The following is a 13,073-nucleotide window of genomic DNA, read 5'->3' as shown; positions in this document are numbered from 1 at the left end:
CTTTTTTGTCTACGTCCCATAATGCTCTCTAATGTTTTCACCCCTGGTGCTATGCCCAAAAATGGCCGACTTTTAACTTGTAATTTACGGTGACTTAAAGTTTGAAGACACGTTTTGAGTACCGCATAATATTATGCTTTTGCGAGACTCAAAAGATTTGTTACATGCTTCCATACCTCCGGAATTGAGTCGAGAAACGTAAACAAAAACGAACAAAGTCATGGATGACGTCACAGTGCACTCGCGCTATATTTCCCGCGATAAATTTAAAGGTGGATCAAACATCTGTAATGAGTGTACTGCCTATTTCAGTATTGACTGCGATACCTGGCTCATTGACATATGATTTGTTTTTATTTATTTTTTATATAGAGATTTTATGTATATATACTAGCAAGAGTTATACTTTAATGTCATATCGATCCATTTTTAAGCTAATTGTGCATGCATGTACAGTATGAGTAGGGAGGAAATAAACAATAGGGCAGGAAAGCGGAAACGCGTCATAACACGAGATTTAACGAGAATTCAGCCGTTGGAGATAAACAAATACACGTGGTTTTGTAAATGGCATTTTCGATTCTATATTGGCTGAACTATGTGTTCGGACATTTTGAACTAAATAAAAAGGAATAAAATGAAAAAAGGAATAAAATGAAAAAATAAACAGTTAATAAAAATATGTAGATATTGCATATAGTCAGACCATTAAATTTTAAAGTGGGAAATTACACACCTACAAACAGGTACCGGGCTCTCTCTCTCTCTCTCTCTCTCTCTCTCTCTCTCTCTCTCTCTCTCTCTCTCTCTCTCTCTCTCTCTCTGTAGGGGGTTGCGCTGTACGTATCATAACCATTAAAATTAGTACCTCTGGCATACTTATTGTAGAGCAATACTCTCTCAAAAATTCTTTGGCGTTCGTTGATACCTAAATAAAACTATAAGTTGACAATGATGGAAGGTATGTGTAATTCTTGCTGCGCTCGCAGAACGGTAGCACCGTAAAACACATTAATGAAGCAAAAAATCTTGGGACAGATTTTAACTGCATTTTTGTTGTTGTTATTTTGATTCTATCAATATACATGTATATTATTTTAATGTCTTATTGTCTAGTCTGAAGTAATTTATACATATATTGGATAATACCTGGCTGCAGCTACATGTAGTATCTACATCGCAGATCTCTGGATAATTTCTCACCATAAAGTATTTTTTAACCTTTTACTCCCATATTTTAAATTTATGTATAAAACTTGAATTAAAGAGTAATGTATATTTTTTTTAAATAAGAAAATCAATTTATCTCGAGAATATTTCACTTGTATGGACAGATATTGAGATTATTTTTGGTTCCTAAATTCACTAAAATTTGTCATTCAAACACTGAATTATTAAGCATTAATGATTGATTTGTGCATTAAAACTAGAGAATTGAGATACCCTAGCTAATTCACACCATGATTAGAATTGACTTGACAATGCCACTTTGGCGGAAAATTTCTCTAATACTAAATATTGATGTTACATGGAAATTGATTGTCATTGGTTTTATTTTCACGAGCAACAAATATACTCTTATCTTAGACAACACTTTGTCATTCATTGCATGCAAAATTTACAAATATAAGATGAAACGTAGAATCTTAAACGAACATGTGTCATCTGAAGATATGCGCTGTTTTTAAAAAAATGCGCTAATGCAATTGTATCTTACTGTAAAAAAATCAAAATGTGTAAAGTTAAATTTCAGCATTCTTGAAAAATTATCAAATAGTATATGATAAATGAAATATTATAAACTTTATTAATGTACTATTATAATGTACAAGAGGGAGACCTGTCCCTCTTCACATATATGCGGTAGGCAATTTTGGACTGTGATGCTGTTGTTAGTCCTGCCGCATTGCATTTACTTTATGTTCCGATTGTATATTTATTGCTAAACATATTTCATTGAACAGGTATGAATTTTATATCAATTGATACCTCCCCGAATAGTACTCTTATTTTACTTTACTATTACTTGTATCAAAATGTGTTATTTCATATTTACGTCTAATTACGCTTAAAAAAAAATACAATTATACATATTGAAGAAAACAAATACCTTGTACAATGTATATAAATGCTCTACAAATGTATATACAATATTGATACGTATATTATATCAATTGTTATTTCATATCTAAGTCTATTTACGCTTAAAAAAGAATACAATTATAAATACTGATTCACTTATATCGCTGATTAGCGTTAATGATCCAGGGGGCCCCTGGCACCCCAGGTGATGTATATATAGAGAGCCTCTGCGGAGGTATTATCTCGCATGCAAATTAATGTTTAATAAATGCATACAAAAAAAAATGATTAGAATGGGGAAATATTTTAATTTACAATGTGTCTGTCAAAAATTATGATGTCCACAAATTTGAGTTTTGATTATCTTTGGTTTTTATTGAATTAGTTATTGATGGTAACTTAATTTTTTTTTGGATTTTGATAATTCAAAAGTTTAATTTACATACTCATTAGCTTCTAATAATTAACTCATACGCACAAAAAACAAAAAAAGAACTTCTTGCTTTTATATCCCATACCAAAACATTCTCATTATTTGCTCACGAGCAGCTCATATCTTGCAATTGTTTATGAAATAGTAAATCTATCACATTTGTAGAAATTATGTAACACATATAATTCTGAAGTGCATACAATTATGCATTTGTTACATGTATGGATGCTTCACATTAATGTAATTGCAGCTGTTGGGAATACAATTGCTTAATTATCAAATAAGAAGATTGATATCAAGTGGAAATAATCAGTTAACAAGAAATTGATTTGAAAGAGGGGAGGGGGGGGGGGGGCATTAGTCATTGCAGATAGAATTTGACTTTTTTGCACTTGAAATACAATTTCTCCTATATAGTGACATCTGTCGCTGATATTTATAAATGAAAAACTATGTGATGTTGGTAAGTTTTAACTTTCCAAAGGTAGATTGAACATTCAAACCCTTCCCCCTCCTTTTAAAACATTCCTGATTTTATACATGTATGTCATATATGTTCACTATGAATGCTGTGCAATAATGAAAATAAAATATTTTCATAACTTATAGATTCTCATTTTTTGAACGGCAGTAATCGATTTCAAAAGATATTAAACTTTCCCATTTTGACATAAAATTGTTAAAAGACAATAACAATGAATTTCATGATACAGGTATTCAAATTTTAATAGGTGTACATAGCAAGTACTTCTAATATCATCAATTCATACATGTTGCGCTCTCAGACAGCGAATATCATCAATTCATACATGTAGCGCTATCAGACATCTAATTTCATCAATTCAAACATGTTTATCACCATCAGACAGATAATATCAACAATTCATACATGTAGCACTATCACACAGATTATATCATCAATTCATACATGTAGCGCTATCAGACAGCTAATATCATCAATTTAAACATCTAACGCTACTGGACAGATAATGGTCATACATGTAGCGCTATTGGAAAGTTGATATCATCAATTCATACATGTAGCACTATCAAACAGATAATTTCATCAATTCATACATGTAGCGCTATTGGACAGCTAATATCATCAATTCATACATGTAGCGCTATCAGACAGATTATATCATCAATTCATACATGTAGCGCTATTGGAAAGTTAATATCATCAACTCATACATGTAGCACTATCAAACATATTATATCATCAATTCATACATGTATCATGCTATTAGACAGCTAATACCATCAATTCATACATGTAGCGCTATTGGACGGCTAATATTATCAATTCATACATGTAGCGCTATCAGACAGCTAATAACACCAATTTTTATTTGCATGTAGTGCTGTTATTCTCAGAGATTTCTTGGTAGAGAGCAAAGTATTTTCTCATCTAAAATAGATGCCACTATCAAACATAATATAGTTGATAAAATAATCATTTAAGTAAATATAAACCAAAAGATGTAGCTGATACATTAGTTGTAACTGAATGAAACATTCTTCAATAAATGCAATATCCTTCCATATTTCAAATTGTAGTTTACTCTTCTTTCTCAAGAAATCTAACGAGAGCTGACCAATACTTGGTTGTTAGGAGAACATGAAAACTATCCAGTAACAATTTCAGTCCATGGTTTCTACCATGAGCTAGCTGCAAGTGATATGGCATAATACCACTTCTTGCTAACTTTTGTGCAGCTGCAACTTTGATGTTCTTTCGTTGTAATAATTCTGAATATTTCTTTTTCACATCATGAAAGCTTATGTGAAACAGATCCTCATCTTGAACTCCCTTCTCTAACCTTTCCGCAAACAACACAGTCAATGCTCGAACATCTTCTTTTGCATCATGTGCTGAAAATGTGCAGTTTGTGAGTTTATTAACCAAGTTTTCTTGCTGAAAATTACCCACCTCTGATTTTTTGAAAACTCTTCTGGCAATTTTTAACGTGTCCACAAAACCCACAATATGTTTTGAAAACTCTGCGAAAAATTTGAATTATTTCAGTTTGTTAGCAATGATTGGAAGATCAAAGTTGCAGACATTGTGCCCAACAAGTATTGGTTCAGGAATTTCCCTAATGTAGTCAATGAAATTTAAAAGTGCATCTTGAATAGGCTTGGATCTTACTTCACTTCCTTTATGGAACATGGTATTTGTATCCCTGTTGTACTGTATTCCATTTACTAATGAGGCCTGCTCAGTTATATTACAGCGTGGATGAACATAAACATTGAAATCTTCTCCAGCTGCAATCTGCAAAATTTCGCAGTCCCTCCCCCTGCCTGTTGTTTCAATGTCGAAGGTGACATACGTGTAAGACTTTTCTCTAGGAAGTGTCAGGCGTTGTGGGATTTCTGTTGTCTTGGTTGGTTCCTGCTCCTTATCATGATCTAATTCAGCATATTTAGAGAATGTAACTCCTTCGTGGATTTCATTTGTGGCCTCCTTACAGCTCTTTTTAATCTTTTTAACAAGTCGCTTTCTCTTCCCTTGTATGCTCATCTGCTTCGCTTTCTGAAGTTTCCGCTTGGTCGCAGTTTTCATTGCTAATTTCATGGTGAATTGTCCTGGGGATAATCCAACTGCGATGTTTACCTATTAAGGAGAGTTGAAATTTTAATTTTTTGTTATGTTTGTTTTTAAAAATGACAGACAGAAATCATACATGTATATCGTGTACTTATAGAAAATATACCCTTTTCCAACTTGTGCGATATATACAAAATTTGCCTTATTATGTGTAATAAACCCTATGGGTGTGTATGAAAATTTATTATTAATATTTCATGTTAAATACTGAAATCAGATTGGTTTAGATGCAGATTATAATCCGTTCTATTACCCTCAGCGATAGCAACACACTTGGCAACGGGTAACACAACGAATTGTTACATGCGTGTAAATTATGTGCGTACGGTTCGAAGTAGAATTCACATCAAGTCATGTTATGCGTTTGAAATAATGCAAATAAATAATAAAATAAAAGCAATAAAGTTTCCTTTAAAATTAAGACATTCAGTATGATAAAATATATAGTGCTTGTTTGGAAGGGTAACAGTTGAAAAAGTTGACACCCAATGAAAACAATTGTCAACCTCCGCTTCACATCGGATTACAATGATTTCTCACGGATGTGAATTTCAATTGTTACCCTCCTAAACAGGCATGTTTTATATATTTCATTTCCCTCTCTGGCATTCTTTGGTTGTTATTACACACCCGTTTTCGTTAAATAATATAAGCTATCAATATAACAAAGTTTCAAATGTGTTGTTCAACTCTGATTTTTGAGTATGACGTCGAATAATTAATTAATTACATCAACTTGGTATACAAACAGTTGTGGCGAAATTTTCAGGGAGATTTATAAGAGACAGAATATGTAGACAAGGGCAAATTGTTCACAATAATCAATCATCACATGATTTATTTTTAATTGTGTCTTTGATACTTTCTATAAGTATATGATATAAAAATCATGACCTGGCATTTTTTATATCACATCCTATATTAGCCCTCGGTCACTGTTTATCAGCTGGTCAATATGCAGCAATCTTGGGCTAATATATGATGCAATATAAAAAATGCCATGTAATATAAATCTATATATATTTACATTTTGCAAATGTATTTCTACATATCTAAATATATGAACCTACAAAAAGCAACAACCTTCATTTCTGTATGAATATTTGCCTAGCCAGTCAAGAGGTCAATTTTATAACATCACAATGACAATTTATTGCACATTCTTATGGTTTGAATGTAGCAGACTTACAAAGTTTAATATAAAATCTCGGTAATGTCTATAATTTGATTTAATTTTGTTAGTTTTCACACAGAGTTGAACGTTTTGGCTATTTTATAGGTTCATATAAGGAAACATATTTCCAAATGTAAATATGAATAATTGCACATCCTTTATTTAGAAGTACTCTGTGGTTAAAGTTTGAACAAGTTTATGCAAAGCATAATACTTGTCTCACTTGCCTTTGATAAATATCCATGGCCCTCATTTTTTTGCAATACAGATGCTGATATTCTACCTGTCAAAGATTTACTTGATCCGAATGACCTGTGTAGATATTTCTTTTGTTATAAAACAATTTACAATACTAAATGCAAGTCACTTTAAAGCTCAATATTTAGTGGCATCAACTTACTAAACATCTTAATCAAGTATACATATACATAATTGATGATAAAAGAAGCATACTTTTTGGTAAATACAACAATAATAAATTATACAGAGTTCAGAACTTATTGATACTTATTGTAAAACAATACATTTTTGCCAGTAAGTTCAAACCTATCCAAAAACTTGACTTTTTTAGTTTAAGTATCATAATTGCCGACAGATTCCTTATTCAGAAATTTATGTTATTAAAAAACTGCAAATATTTAGAATATGAAAGAGAATGGAAAGCAATTTGTGATTTGCTGTAGGTAGCATATATATTAGCTATTACATAGAACTTATGAATTATAAACCCAAAATCTACTATAGTTATTACTAGAAGTAAAATATACATAGCTGATTTATGTTTGATGTACATGATGTGATTGCCTGTCTGTCTTTTTTTTCTTTCTCTTTTTACTTTCTCTATCATATATAACTCTTTTGCATAATATTATGCTATATATTAATTTTCCTGGTACCATGTATGAAAAATTGTAAAAGAGTTTCAATAAAATGTTTCCAAAAAAAAAAAAAAAGTATACATATACTTTCACATTTAATTTTTAACAATCCTTACTTGTTTTTTGGAGCTTTCGTTGAGACAATGAAATTAAAATTTTCATTTGCTTGTGTAGATCCAAGGTTGGTCAAGGCAGCAGCTCTGTCTTTCAGGTTATTTATGACATCTGTTAGAGCACTCTTCAGGTCAACGCATGTGAGAGGCTTGCCTTCTGGTAGACTTCGATACCTGTCAAAAAGAATGTTATAAAATCAACACCCTCTATTACTGAGTACGGTAATCTTATTCTCCATAATTTCCATCATTTATTTTGGTCTTTATCATGAATACATTGGATATACAGACCGATATGAGCTAAGGACATATCAACATGGAGAATACAGTAATACCCTCCTTACATAAATTTATGATACTTTAAATTCTTTTCTATATTGACATGAACATAAGTCTTTACCTAAACTTTGAAGGGTTCTTTAGATAACTGCACCAGGTAGCACTCTCTTTGGCACATTTGGAATGATCCCCATACAAGTGTGGAACAATAAGATCCAACGACATTCTTAACTTTTTTGGATCCTTTTCATGAGATTCTTTGATGGCATACATGATGCATCTACCATATATAGGATATAATATAGGATATAACATTTGGCTGTCTCAGAACTTTGTACTTCTGTCTCGATTTATATAGCTTTATTGTTATACTTTTTTTGGTGTGGTTGGTGTCATCTCTTTTCTCCACGTAAGGAAAATCAGCTTGAAGACGGAATTTTGTTGTTGAATCATTGTCGCCATGGATAATATTAATCGGATTGCCAGTCTTTTCCAAGTCCCGGGCCATTGTTATTGCCATGTCCGGTTCCATCCCTTTACTTGGCCCATCCCAGTTTCTTGAACAATCATGAGATGGAATAGTATGATCTTTATTCTGATGAAGGCTACATACATGGCAGGACTTGCTTCTTATTGAAAACTGAATTACTTTTCCCGATTCTTTTCCAATTAATGATCCATGACCTATATTAAATCATATACAAGTTAATTTTACTCATACATGTGACCACCACTATATATCTGTGAAAAGAATGATACACATTATAAAAGGCATCATGAAGGAACATCCATGATAATTAATAAGTAATATTTCAGTCATAAATTTAATTAAGTTAAATACATAAATGTTTTAAGTATTTGATCAAACTGCAAAACTTAAAATGTGAAATAAATATAAATTATTCATCATTATTCTAGCTAGTGTAACGGGATGGGAGAAATAATGACAGACCAGACCGGGTTTCGAACCGGTCTGACCGTCACATTCCTTCCCCCTTAAATGATCTTCGTCCCTGAAGATCACCCCCAGACTCTTCCCCTGGCAGGAGTTCACCTGTCAGTTCCAGGGGTTAGTCACGACACCAAATGTAACGGGATGGGAGAAATAATGACGGACCAGACCGGGTTTCGAACCCGGGCCCCCTGAATCTCTAGTCAGGTGCTCTACCAACTGAGCTATCTGGCGCCGGTATTCGAACCGGTCTGACCATCACACTAGTTTAACTATACTCAGTCTGAAAAATAAGATACATTTACTAACAATAATTAAGAAATTAACTTAATGTCTACCTAAGTTATACGAGTATAACCTGGGTTGGGACAGTTTACGCTTTATAACCTATATAAAAAAGCGAAAATTGCTCAAAGCCAGGTTATACTCGTATAAGTTGGGTAGATAATGAGTGCATTTCTTATAATTTAATTTTTTGTAATTTTCTGTTCAAGCATGAGATGAGGGACTGTGCAGATAAACAGTTAGTACTTTGAAGTTTAAACAAGTTGCTGTCCTTTAAAAAATGACTACAATACGTGGACCATTTGCATGTGTTTTCAACGAGAACGAGAAAGTCTTAAGATTATCAGAGATTCCACCCACTCTAGCCCCCTGCTTTTAACCACTAAATTTGTACGTTGTATTACGTATATGTATAGCCCTGACTTTTTATCTCAGAATTGAAAGTGTTCATACTTCTAAGATCATTATGATATATCTATTAATGAAGTTTGCATGTACATGTATAGTATCAGGCATTTGGCGAATTCTACTATTTGCGCACACATTACGATTTGTAATACTTTGATAACTATGCAGTGACAGCTTTGTATAAATTAATTTCATATTTTGATGCATCTTTCTTGAGATTTAAACTTTTATACAGTGACATAATTATTCAATCATACTGAAATGCTTAAACATTTTAATCGGGAAGTACTCTAGCCTCGCCTACTATAAAAGTAAAGTTAAGTTACATGTGTATTCGGAAAACAACTTAACATTGCAAATTATGCTATTTGATGCATGTTGTAGTTTCGACATAACATTAACTTATTTTATAATATTGACAGTTCATATCACATGCCGATCATTTCTTTAAAAGGAATAATTTGTTTCTGTACTGTTTACCGACAACTTTACAATAACAGCGCCTTTGAACTTATGGTCACATACCACTATTTTTACCCCGTGCTCATTGACCACGCAAGTAGTTCCATTCTAAAAATGTATGTATTATTTCAAAAATTCCTAGGGGTACTAAATGGTCGAATTTGGTTACTTTTATGGCATGGATGGAAAGAAGAAGGTTTGAAAAAAAATACAGGCAGGAAAAAATTTAGAAAAATTATCTTTACAGGCGCAATAGAAAGGGTGTAAAGAGGCCAATGTTTACACAAATTCCAAAGTGAAAGTGAATTTTTCATGGTAGGGGTTATTTTAGGGGCCATATCTCAGTCCCCTCTCGATTGATTTTCCTGTAGTTTGGATATGTTGTTGGACTAGTGTCATTCTATAGGTATGCTGTATTTGAACTCATTTGAGCCGGTGAAATTTTTTATATGATTTATTTTTGTATAATGGAATAAGAGGGAAAAATAATTGTGGTCTGTGTCCTTATGTGTGCATATGGCATGGAATCCCGATCCCGATTCAGATAAACGTGTGCTAGCCTGGTTCCCTGAGCTACCCATTACGCACAGGAACCAGGCTAGCTCATGCGCAGGCTGAATTTTCCCCATAGCATCCGGTTTAACCTCGCTTATATATTTTCTGCGTGGACCTCAGGGTCCACGCAATTAGCTCAGGTGTATTACTGTCATAGTTCCAACCTGTACCCCGTTTCTGCCAGCCTCCATTGAAGCTTACTTCCATCTTCAAAGAGATACAAATAAGTAAAGAACTAGATAATAATATGTATAGGTGATCAACATTAGCTGGTTATAATTTATAATTTTTATTACCAACATATCCTTGATTTCATAATCAGTTACTATAATCATTATTCAAACTTAATAATAAGAAAACTGATTGGCAATCGTGATTCCTATTTCACACAAATTTAAGATGCAAGAGTTATATTAATTATTGCTTTAAGTAGAAAAACATGTGCAGTTTGTGCACCTCAACAAATTTCACTACATTGAATAAATTAAAATCATTTTCAAACCCATGCCTTTGACTTTTATGTTCACTAATTATTTTTGTTTTAATTAGTACCTTTCCATTTCCCATTTCTATTTCTTCCTTTTGTGCCTCATAGCAAGACAACTTTGCTATGGTCTCCAGTGTAGAGTCGATTTTGTATTCCCACCGTTTTAATGTTGTAGGGTCCACTGGGGGGAGATATAAGGTTGTGAGCAGGTTGTTCACCTGTACAGGACCAAGTCCAGTGTGTACAACAGCTAAAATACCGATAATAAACATGTATAAACCGAAGCAAGGTATCATTTCAACTTGTGTTAAATGTGTCGATATCCTGCCTACTAGTTCTAGGAAACAAGTGAAGAGATTTCTGAGGAATTGAATTTATATAAGCAACCATAGACTAACTCAATTATATGACCATTCAAACATTTGCAAAAAACGCATGGCCAAAATTCATGTACATAAAATAGAAATACTGAAATGTATAGTTATGTTAATATGTACATGCATGCATCCCTATAAAATACAAATCATTATCATTAATGTGTGGGTTTTTTTTTTCAATTTGCTTGTTGGTTTTTAAAATGGTTTTTTTTATTAGCCGAGTGATAAACAGATGAAAACCCCACAGCTCCAGAAAAATACTGGGATCCGCGCCATACTTTTTGACAGTATCCGTTATTTGTTATAAATAACAAACCATTCTTAAAAGTGAAATAATTACCTAATGCAAGTTTGGAGTTTACGTCAAATGCCCCTTGGCTCCTCTTCCAAGTTTTTACATCGTTTAAAGCCCAGCAAACATTGTTTTGGCATCGAATGAACAGTATACTATACTTCCCAGTCAATATCTCCTTTCACTTTCGATATTAGAAAGATGCAACGGGGTATTACACGATGCACAAAACATACGCTTCGCCAATACATCCAGTTCAACAATTCCACGGCCCGAGGTGTCTTTACAGAAAGAGTGGTCTTCTTTAACAGCGTCGTCTACCCGGTGTGTAGCTAAATTTATCTTCGCTTCCTGTGCTTTTAGGTCCTTATAATATGATTTTTTACTTTTAAACTTTCCTTTCTTGTCTCTGTAGTGCATTGTAACATTGTTTGACAGATTCAGACGACAATGTTTACTAATAAGTACTTTAATTGCTGGTTTATATTTCGCATCAATAAAACGCTCAAGTGATTCTTTTTGTTTGCAGCGCCATCCATATATAATCTTTTATAAATGACAAGTAATAGCTTTCCAAAAAGCTTGCCTGACTAAACAAAATTATTCAATGAAAGCATGCATGTATCAATTAGGCTATCTTATCAGAAATGAATTTTAATTTTCGCTGCTGATCAAAAATTTATAAACGGAACGTGCAAATTTAAGACGAAATGTCAGTCTTTTCTTCCATCTAAAACGTGTACTGCAGTACATATATATCACTTGAAATTCATTTATTTTATTAATTAAATTTTTAGGAATGTACACATATCATATAAGTGCATGTAAGCTTGAAACCTGGAGAGTTAATAGTCGTTTTTTTTAAAATTGTATTTGTATATTAAGATGCAAAATCAACTGAAAGGCATTTTTAAAAATTTCCAACCATATGAAATATGAAAGGGTATACAAACACGTATTGTATTTGAATGTGTGTGGGCAGCTTCATCAAAATAATCTTGACAAGCAATTAAAAAAGCGTGAATTCTCAAATTCATGAAAAAAACCCTAACTGTCACTTCAATTCAATTAGAATTCCTTATTTTCAGTTTCATTTATTCCATGCTCCTACAAAAGTGGAAGGGGGGGGGGTTGAATCCATGATATTTCCATTTAGCCTATAAAGTTAAGAAAAGTGCCAGCTGCCAAAAAAAGTTGGGAGGGGGAAGCAGCCTCCCTTACCCCAACCCCCGATGCTACGTGCCTGTGATGTAAACACATGGTGTATTCGCATGATCCCAACTGACTCGTCAACTAATCGGCGCGCAAAAACTATGAATGCGACATCCTGCTATTACCTTTAACGCAACGAATGAACTCATCCATTGGCAGAGATCCATGGGGAGGGGGTCAGATGAATTTTTTGACATTTGTTTTGTAACAGCTACATACATGTATATTATACTTTGGGTAGGATGTTTTGGAAGAAATCTATCGAATTAAGAAACACACTTGATTAGTAATTGTTAAATGCAGTAATGTACACACGCGAGTTATGATCCCGTTTCTAGATTAATGAAATCGCCCAACTAAACGAAAATCGGGTCACACTCCGCTTTGGCGATTTAGTTCCTTAAGTAAACAATCCAGCTGTATAAATATATATTTGTTTTAATCCAAACTGATGACTCTCTTGTAATAAT

The 13,073-nt window shown here is 33.0% G+C and overlaps 1 long non-coding RNA gene across 5 annotated transcripts; it reads right to left on the bottom strand.

Moving 5' to 3' along the window:
• Window positions 1–3,223: 3,223 nt before the first annotated feature.
• Window positions 3,224–12,306, bottom strand: LOC105348309 (uncharacterized). 5 transcript variants are annotated; one of them, XR_010713861.1, is made up of 7 exons: window positions 11,440–12,304; window positions 10,788–10,972; window positions 10,400–10,442; window positions 7,946–8,257; window positions 7,695–7,853; window positions 7,298–7,468; window positions 6,527–6,615 (listed from the first exon to the last, which is right to left on the bottom strand). It is a non-coding gene; the product is annotated as an uncharacterized lncRNA (long non-coding RNA). The 5 variants fall into 5 exon arrangements; XR_010713859.1 differs by lacking the exon at window positions 6,527–6,615 and adding an exon at window positions 3,224–5,135 and having other exon boundaries at window positions 7,695–8,257; window positions 11,440–12,306; XR_010713860.1 differs by having other exon boundaries at window positions 7,695–8,257; window positions 10,406–10,442; window positions 11,440–12,305.
• Window positions 12,307–13,073: the final 767 nt, after the last annotated feature.

This window comes from Magallana gigas, chromosome 5 (assembly GCF_963853765.1).
Source record: "Magallana gigas chromosome 5, xbMagGiga1.1, whole genome shotgun sequence".
NCBI lineage: Eukaryota > Metazoa > Mollusca > Bivalvia > Ostreida > Ostreidae > Magallana > Magallana gigas.
Note: the sequence above shows the minus strand (reverse complement) of the source record. Positions and strands in the feature narration are given on the sequence as shown.